At 40.3% G+C, this 6,383-nt stretch overlaps 1 long non-coding RNA gene across 1 annotated transcript; it reads right to left on the reverse strand.

Moving 5' to 3' along the window:
• Window positions 1-2,131: 2,131 nt before the first annotated feature.
• On the reverse strand, window positions 2,132-5,917 carry LOC123596776. The gene is made up of 2 exons (XR_006711866.1): window positions 5,776-5,917; window positions 2,132-2,332 (listed from the first exon to the last, which is right to left on the reverse strand). It is a non-coding gene; the product is annotated as an uncharacterized LOC123596776 (long non-coding RNA).
• Window positions 5,918-6,383: the final 466 nt, after the last annotated feature.

A 6,383-nucleotide genomic window follows, 5' to 3' on the forward strand; every position in this document is an offset into this window, starting at 1 on the left:
TGTTTGGCAGGAACTGACTCAAAGGCAGACAGGGGAGTAGAAAAGTGCTATATTGAAAGAAATCTCAGATATGCTTAGATGGAAAGCTGTTGGCACGGGCAAGATGGAGGCAGGCTCACTCGAAGCAGAGCTTGTTTCTCTTGGGAAGCATGTTTGGCTTTCTCTGGTTCTGAGTTGGAAACTGAGACAAAAATACAGAAGCCGGAGCCATTGACTAGATCCTGACACTTCTGGGCCGATTGAACCAATGGCTGCAGAGGTTCTGGGTGAGAGCTCTATTGTCATATGTGGTCTGGCCATTGTCTGTTTGTACATTCAGTCTTTCAACATGAAAACCAGAATGTTAAAAAAGAAAACAAAACAAAACCCCAGAAGGTTTAAGTCTGCTGAAGAGGCATCAGCATAGACTTGAAAGTTAGTTGTTAAGAACATTGTACCTGAAGGGGCGCCTGGGTGGCTCAGTCCGTTAAGCATCTGACTCTCGGTTTTGGCTCAGGTCATGATCTCACAGTTTGTGGGTTCGAGCCCCACATCAGGCTCTGCAGTTCTGTTGGGCTTCTCTCTCTCACTCTCTCTGCCCCTCCCCCACTCATGTGGGCTCTCTCTCTCTCTCTCTCCAAATAAATAAATAAACTTAAAATATACATATTATGGTCTATCAAAGAGAAGAAATTGAAGATGTTAATAATCGTAAATAATCTGCAACTTCAAAGAATACTGTAGGCAATTTTAAGTGAAAAAAAAATTATGAGACCATACTAAAAAATACACACTTCAGAAAATGCCAGTGACACAATTTTAGAAAGAGAGATGTTTAAGAAACTGATTAATGTACACAAATATATGCCAAAAATAATTATTCTGATGGATTTTTTGATGTGCAGATAACCAATATGAAGACATTTTAAAATTTGTTTTATTTTAAAGTATTTACATACATATTTTATTGTAGAAAAAATGTTTATAATTTTTCTAGGTTTTTATTTTTAATTTTTTTTTAACGTTTATTTATTTTTGAGACAGAGAGAGACAAAGCATGAGTGGGGGAGGGTCAGAGAGAGAGAGGGAGACACAGAATCTGAAACAGGCTCCAGGCTCTGAGCTGTCAGCACAGAGCCCGACCCGGGGCTCAAACTCACAGACCGTGAGATCATGACCTGAGCCGAAGTCGGCCGCTTAACCGGCTGAGCCACCCAGGCGCCCTTCTAGGTTTTTATTTTTAAAAAGATTTTTTTCTGAATGAAAATTTTAAAATTTTTTACAAGTTTTAATGTCATAGAAAATACTTTTTATAATAAAAAAGCCTGCATAAACTATGCACGTAGAATTTAATGACAAATATGATTTTAAAAATTAAACAGAGACATTCTGGAAGTAAATGCACAAAAATATCAACCACGATTTTCTTGGGCTGGTAAGATTACTTTTTTAAAATTGTTTTTGAATAGAACTATTTTATAGGTCCACCAATATAATAAAATGAATTTGTTGGTCAATAAATAAAAATTTCAATGAAACATGTAATTGTAACTTTTAGGACCCCCTTTTCAAATATGTCTTGGTTTGGACAATAAATTATATAGTTACCCTATGTATCTGTATTGCCCACTCTTTCCAAAATTAGGTTCCTTAAAACCTTTTCTTCCTGATGGCCTTTGGTTTTCTGAGGATTTAGGTCTAAAAAAAGGACTTTTAAAAAATAAGGAAGGAACCGACAACTCAACAACAACAAAAACACCAACCTGATTAAAATGGGCAAAGGACTTGAATAGACATTTTTCCAAAGAAGTATACAAATGGCCAACAAGGACATGAAAAGATGCTCAACATCACTAATTAGGGAAATGCAAATCAAAACCACAATAAGATGTCTCATCATATCTATTAAGATGGTTACTCTAGCACAAATAAAAATAAAAACAGAAAATAACAAATGTTGACAGGGATGTGGAGAAATTGGAAACCTTGTACATTGTTGGTAGGAATATAAATGGTGCAGCTGATATAGAAAAGAGTATGACCGTTACTTAAAAAAAAAAAAATGGAATCATATGATCGAGCAATTCCACTTCCGAGTATATACCTGTAAAAGTTTGCTGGGGCTGCCATAACAAAACACCACAGACTGGTGTCTTAAACAACAGAAATTTATTTTATTTGCTTACAGTTCTGGAAGCTAGAAGTCCAAGATCAAGGTGGAGGTGAGTTTGGTTTCTTCTGAGGCCTTTCTTCTTGGACGACAGATGGTCCTCCTGTTGCTGCTTCTTCACATGTTTGTCTCTCTGTATATTCATGCCCCTATGGTGTCTCTCAGTGTGTCCAAATTTCCTTTCTAAAAGGAATCCAGTCAGATTGGATTAGGGCTCACCCTAATGGCCTCATTTTTCTTAGTCACCTGTCAAAAGGCCTTCTCTTCAAGTACAGTCATATTCTGAGATACTGGGGGTTAGAACTTCAACATATGAACTTGAGGGGGACACAATTCAGCCTCTAACAACACCCAAAATAATTGAAATCAAGGTCCCAAAGAGATATTTGTGCGCCCATATTCATAGCAGCATTATTCACAATAGCCAAAAGGTAGAAGCAACCCAAGTGTCCATTGATCAATGAGTTGATCCACAAAATGCTGCATATACATACAATGGAATGTTATTCAGCCCTAAAAAGGAAAGAAATTCTGATATACGCTACAACATGGATGAAACTTGGGGACATTATGCTAAGTGAATTAAAACAGTCACAAAAAGACAAATAATGTATTCTACATATATGAGGCCCCTGTGAAGTTCATAGAAACAAAAAGTACAAGGGTGGTTGCCAGGGGCTGAGGAGAGGGAGGAATGAGGAGTTGGTGTCTAATGGGTATAAGGTTTCAGTTTGCAAGATGAAGCAGTTCTGGGAATTAGTTGCACAACAATGTAAATACACTTAACACTACTGAACTGTACACCTAAAAATCGTTAAGATGGTAAATTTTATGTTATGTACATTTTACCACGATTTTAAAATTTTTAAATAATAAGGGACCCCTGGGTGGCTCAGTCAGTTAAGCGTCCGACTTTGGCTCAGGTCATGATCTCACAGTCTGAGTTTGAGCCCTGCATCGGGCTCTGTGCCGACAGCTCAGAGCCTGGAGCCTGTTTCAGATTCTTTGTCTCCCTCTCCCTCTGCCCCTTCCCCGCTCATGTTCTGTCTCTCTCTGTCTCTCAAAAATAAATAAATGTTAAAAAAAAATTTTTTTTAAATTTGACTAATAAAATGACATAAATGTATACACACCTTGTACCATTGTTAAATTTCCTTGTTTTCATATGGTACTATAATTATGTAAGATGTAACCCTTTAGGGACACAGGGTGGATAGAGGAAACCTCTCTGTATTGTCTTTGCAACTTCCCATGAATCTATAATAAACTTCAAAGCAAAAAGTTGTTTTTAAATCGCACTTTTGTGTTTAAGAAGGAAGTTATAGACTGCCAATTCAATCTCTTGGACCAGCATAACAGAACTTCACGGAGACAGAGATTAAAGAGTTTATTTAACCACAGCCTGCCCATGAGGGTAACTTTGATCAGAAAGAAGGTCACAAGCTGGGACCCAGCAGGACCAAGTAGCCCATGTAATGATTATTACAAGTTATTAGCTGTCAAAGGAAAGAGAATCAACATGCTTTCTCTTTGGTACTGGGGCCTTGGTAATGGCTTCCAACTGAGAAGAGTCCCCAACAATAATTCTGCATGTCGAATGCCTCATTTACCCAACAGTAAACTATGAAGTATAGCCCAGATTCTCTTCCTGTATATCACTCAATATCACACTGTGAGGGCACAACCGACAGCATTGTTTCTAGCCAAGGCCAATTTGTAGTGGCAGGTTTTTGCCTCCAAACTCAGACATAAGATTTACCCCTTCCCTTGAAAAAAGATTGGTCTCCCTTCCCCCAAACTGGAGTCTAGAAACGTGTAAACGTTATGGGTGCAATCTGTCTTAACCACCAATTCTCTCTTTTTTTAAAAAAAAAATTTTAACATTTATTTTATTTTTGAGAGAGAGAGAGACAGAGTGTGAGTTGGGGAGGGGCAGAGAGAGAGGGAGACACAAAATCCAACGCAGGCTCCAGGTTCTGAGCTATCAGCACAGAGCCCAGTGTGGGGCTTGAACCCAAGAACCACAAAAATCATGACCTGAGCCAAAGTTGGACACTTAACCTACTGTGCCCCTCAAATACCAACTCTCTTAAGGAAGTCCCAACTTTTTTAATGACAAATTCAGAGGTGATATCTAGAACTTTATCTTGTTCTTTCGCCTATGATTCAAATCTCAAATTTTCCACTGTAATGACTGCCTCTAGAAGAAATATTTTTGTTGCCTGGCTCTGAAAATAACTCACATAAGGCTAGTTAGAAAGAAAACTAAAGGAAGATCTCTTCTTTCAAGGTCATGTAACCAGGGTGGTTTCATAAGCTTTTTAAAAAAATTTTTTTAATGTTTATTTATTTTTGAGAGGGGGGCAGAGAGACAGGGAGACACAGAATCTGAAGCAGGCTCCAGGCTCCAAGCTGTCAGCACAGAGCCTGATACGGGGCTCAAACTCACAAGCTGTGAGATCATGACCCGAACTGAAATCAGACACTTAACTGACTGAGCCACCCAGGTGCCCCTATTTCATAAGATTATAAAGGAGAAACATACTTCCCCATTCACCAAGAAAAAACATCCCGTAAAGTGCCCAATACCAGGGCCTAACAAAGACAAATAGATGACACATCTTTTTTTTTTTTTTTAAGTTTATTTATGTATTTTGAGAGAAGGAGAGAACGCACGAGGAGGGGAGGGGTAGAGGGAAAGGAAGACAGATGGAATCCCAAGAAGGCTCCATACTGTTAGTGTGGAGCCCAATTTGGGGCTTGAACCCAGGAACCGTGAGATTAGTACTTCAGTCAAAATCAAGAGTCACTTGACTGAGTCACCCAGGTGCCCCTTGATGACCCATCTTGTGTGATCTTGTAGCGCCATAGACTGGATGTTTGTGCCTCCCCCCCACCCAAAAATCATGTTCGTTACCGGTGAGTCTGCTTTGTGTGAATGGAGGTCCTGGTCCTTGGATTCTCCACGAGAAGATTTACATGGGGATCTGAGCTCAGGATAAGCCAACCAAGTGTAACTTGCCCCTAGGTTGTTTGGGGATTGGATATAATTGGGTCTCTCTGGGAGGAACTGTGAGGTCCAGTGGAGTTGTCTCTAATGGAGGCTGTTTTCTAGTCATTTGGGAAACTCCTCCCACAGGTTGGGAATGAGGGGTTGACCTGACAAGGTTCTTACCAAACTGTCATGGAAGCCTTTCTCCATGGGGCAGAGTAGAGAGTCGGGTGTATCCACAATGCATATGCATTATAAATTTTTTTTAATGTTTTCTATTTTATTTTTGAGAGAGAGAGAGCACGAGCAGGGGAGGTGCAGAGAAAGAGAGGGAGACACAGAATCCAAAGCAGGCTCCAGGCTCTGAGCTTCTGGCACAGAGCCCGATGTAGGGCTTGAACTCAGGGATGGTGAGATCATGGCCTGAGCCAAAGTCACCAACGGAGCCACGAACTGAGCCACCTAGGCTCCCCAAGGCATATGCATTACAAAGAGTCTAGGGACTACCCTGGGGCAGAGGTGAAAGAGGAGAGGGCATGCGCTGCACCTGTAGCTCTTGCTCTGTCAGGCCCCAAGGTCTTGGAAGCCACAAGTTCAAGATAGTGAGCACCCTGGCTTTTAAAGTGGAGCTTACTTGTAACCGTCCTGGCCTCCAGCTCATGTCTCTATCATTCCCCTTCAAGGACTTGGAACTCTGCCTTGGGGCATTCCTTCCACTGCTGTGTCTAGCTTCTACCTAATACGTTGAAACCAATTCCCCAGTGATGGTATATGGGGGGGGGGGGGGGGGGGCACTGGGAGGTGATTAGGTTAGTAGCGTGGAGCCCTCACTAATGGGATTAGTGACTTTACAATGAAGAAGCAGGCTCTTGGCATCTTGGTCTTGGACTTCCCAGCCTCTAGAACTGTGAAAAATAAATCTGTTGTTTATAGGCCACCCAGCCTATGGTACTTTGATATAGTAGCCCAAACACGTAGCCTACATCAAAACAAAACAAAACAAACCCCAATAATATCTGGACTCTGATCACAGAATAAAAAACTAATTCTTGTGTAAATGTTCAAACTAAATACTATGAAATTCTTCTAAAGACATTTTAGGGCCTGTAACAATACTGTGAAGTAGGCTTCCTTATCTTTCCATCTTCCAAACTATGTTCCCCCATAACAGCATTCAGTATGTATAGAATAATATTAATGATTGTTAAAAATCTTCTCTGCAGCAGGTACTTTATTTTTTTT

Source organism: Leopardus geoffroyi, chromosome C1, assembly GCF_018350155.1.
Source record: "Leopardus geoffroyi isolate Oge1 chromosome C1, O.geoffroyi_Oge1_pat1.0, whole genome shotgun sequence".
Classification (NCBI taxonomy): domain Eukaryota; kingdom Metazoa; phylum Chordata; class Mammalia; order Carnivora; family Felidae; genus Leopardus; species Leopardus geoffroyi.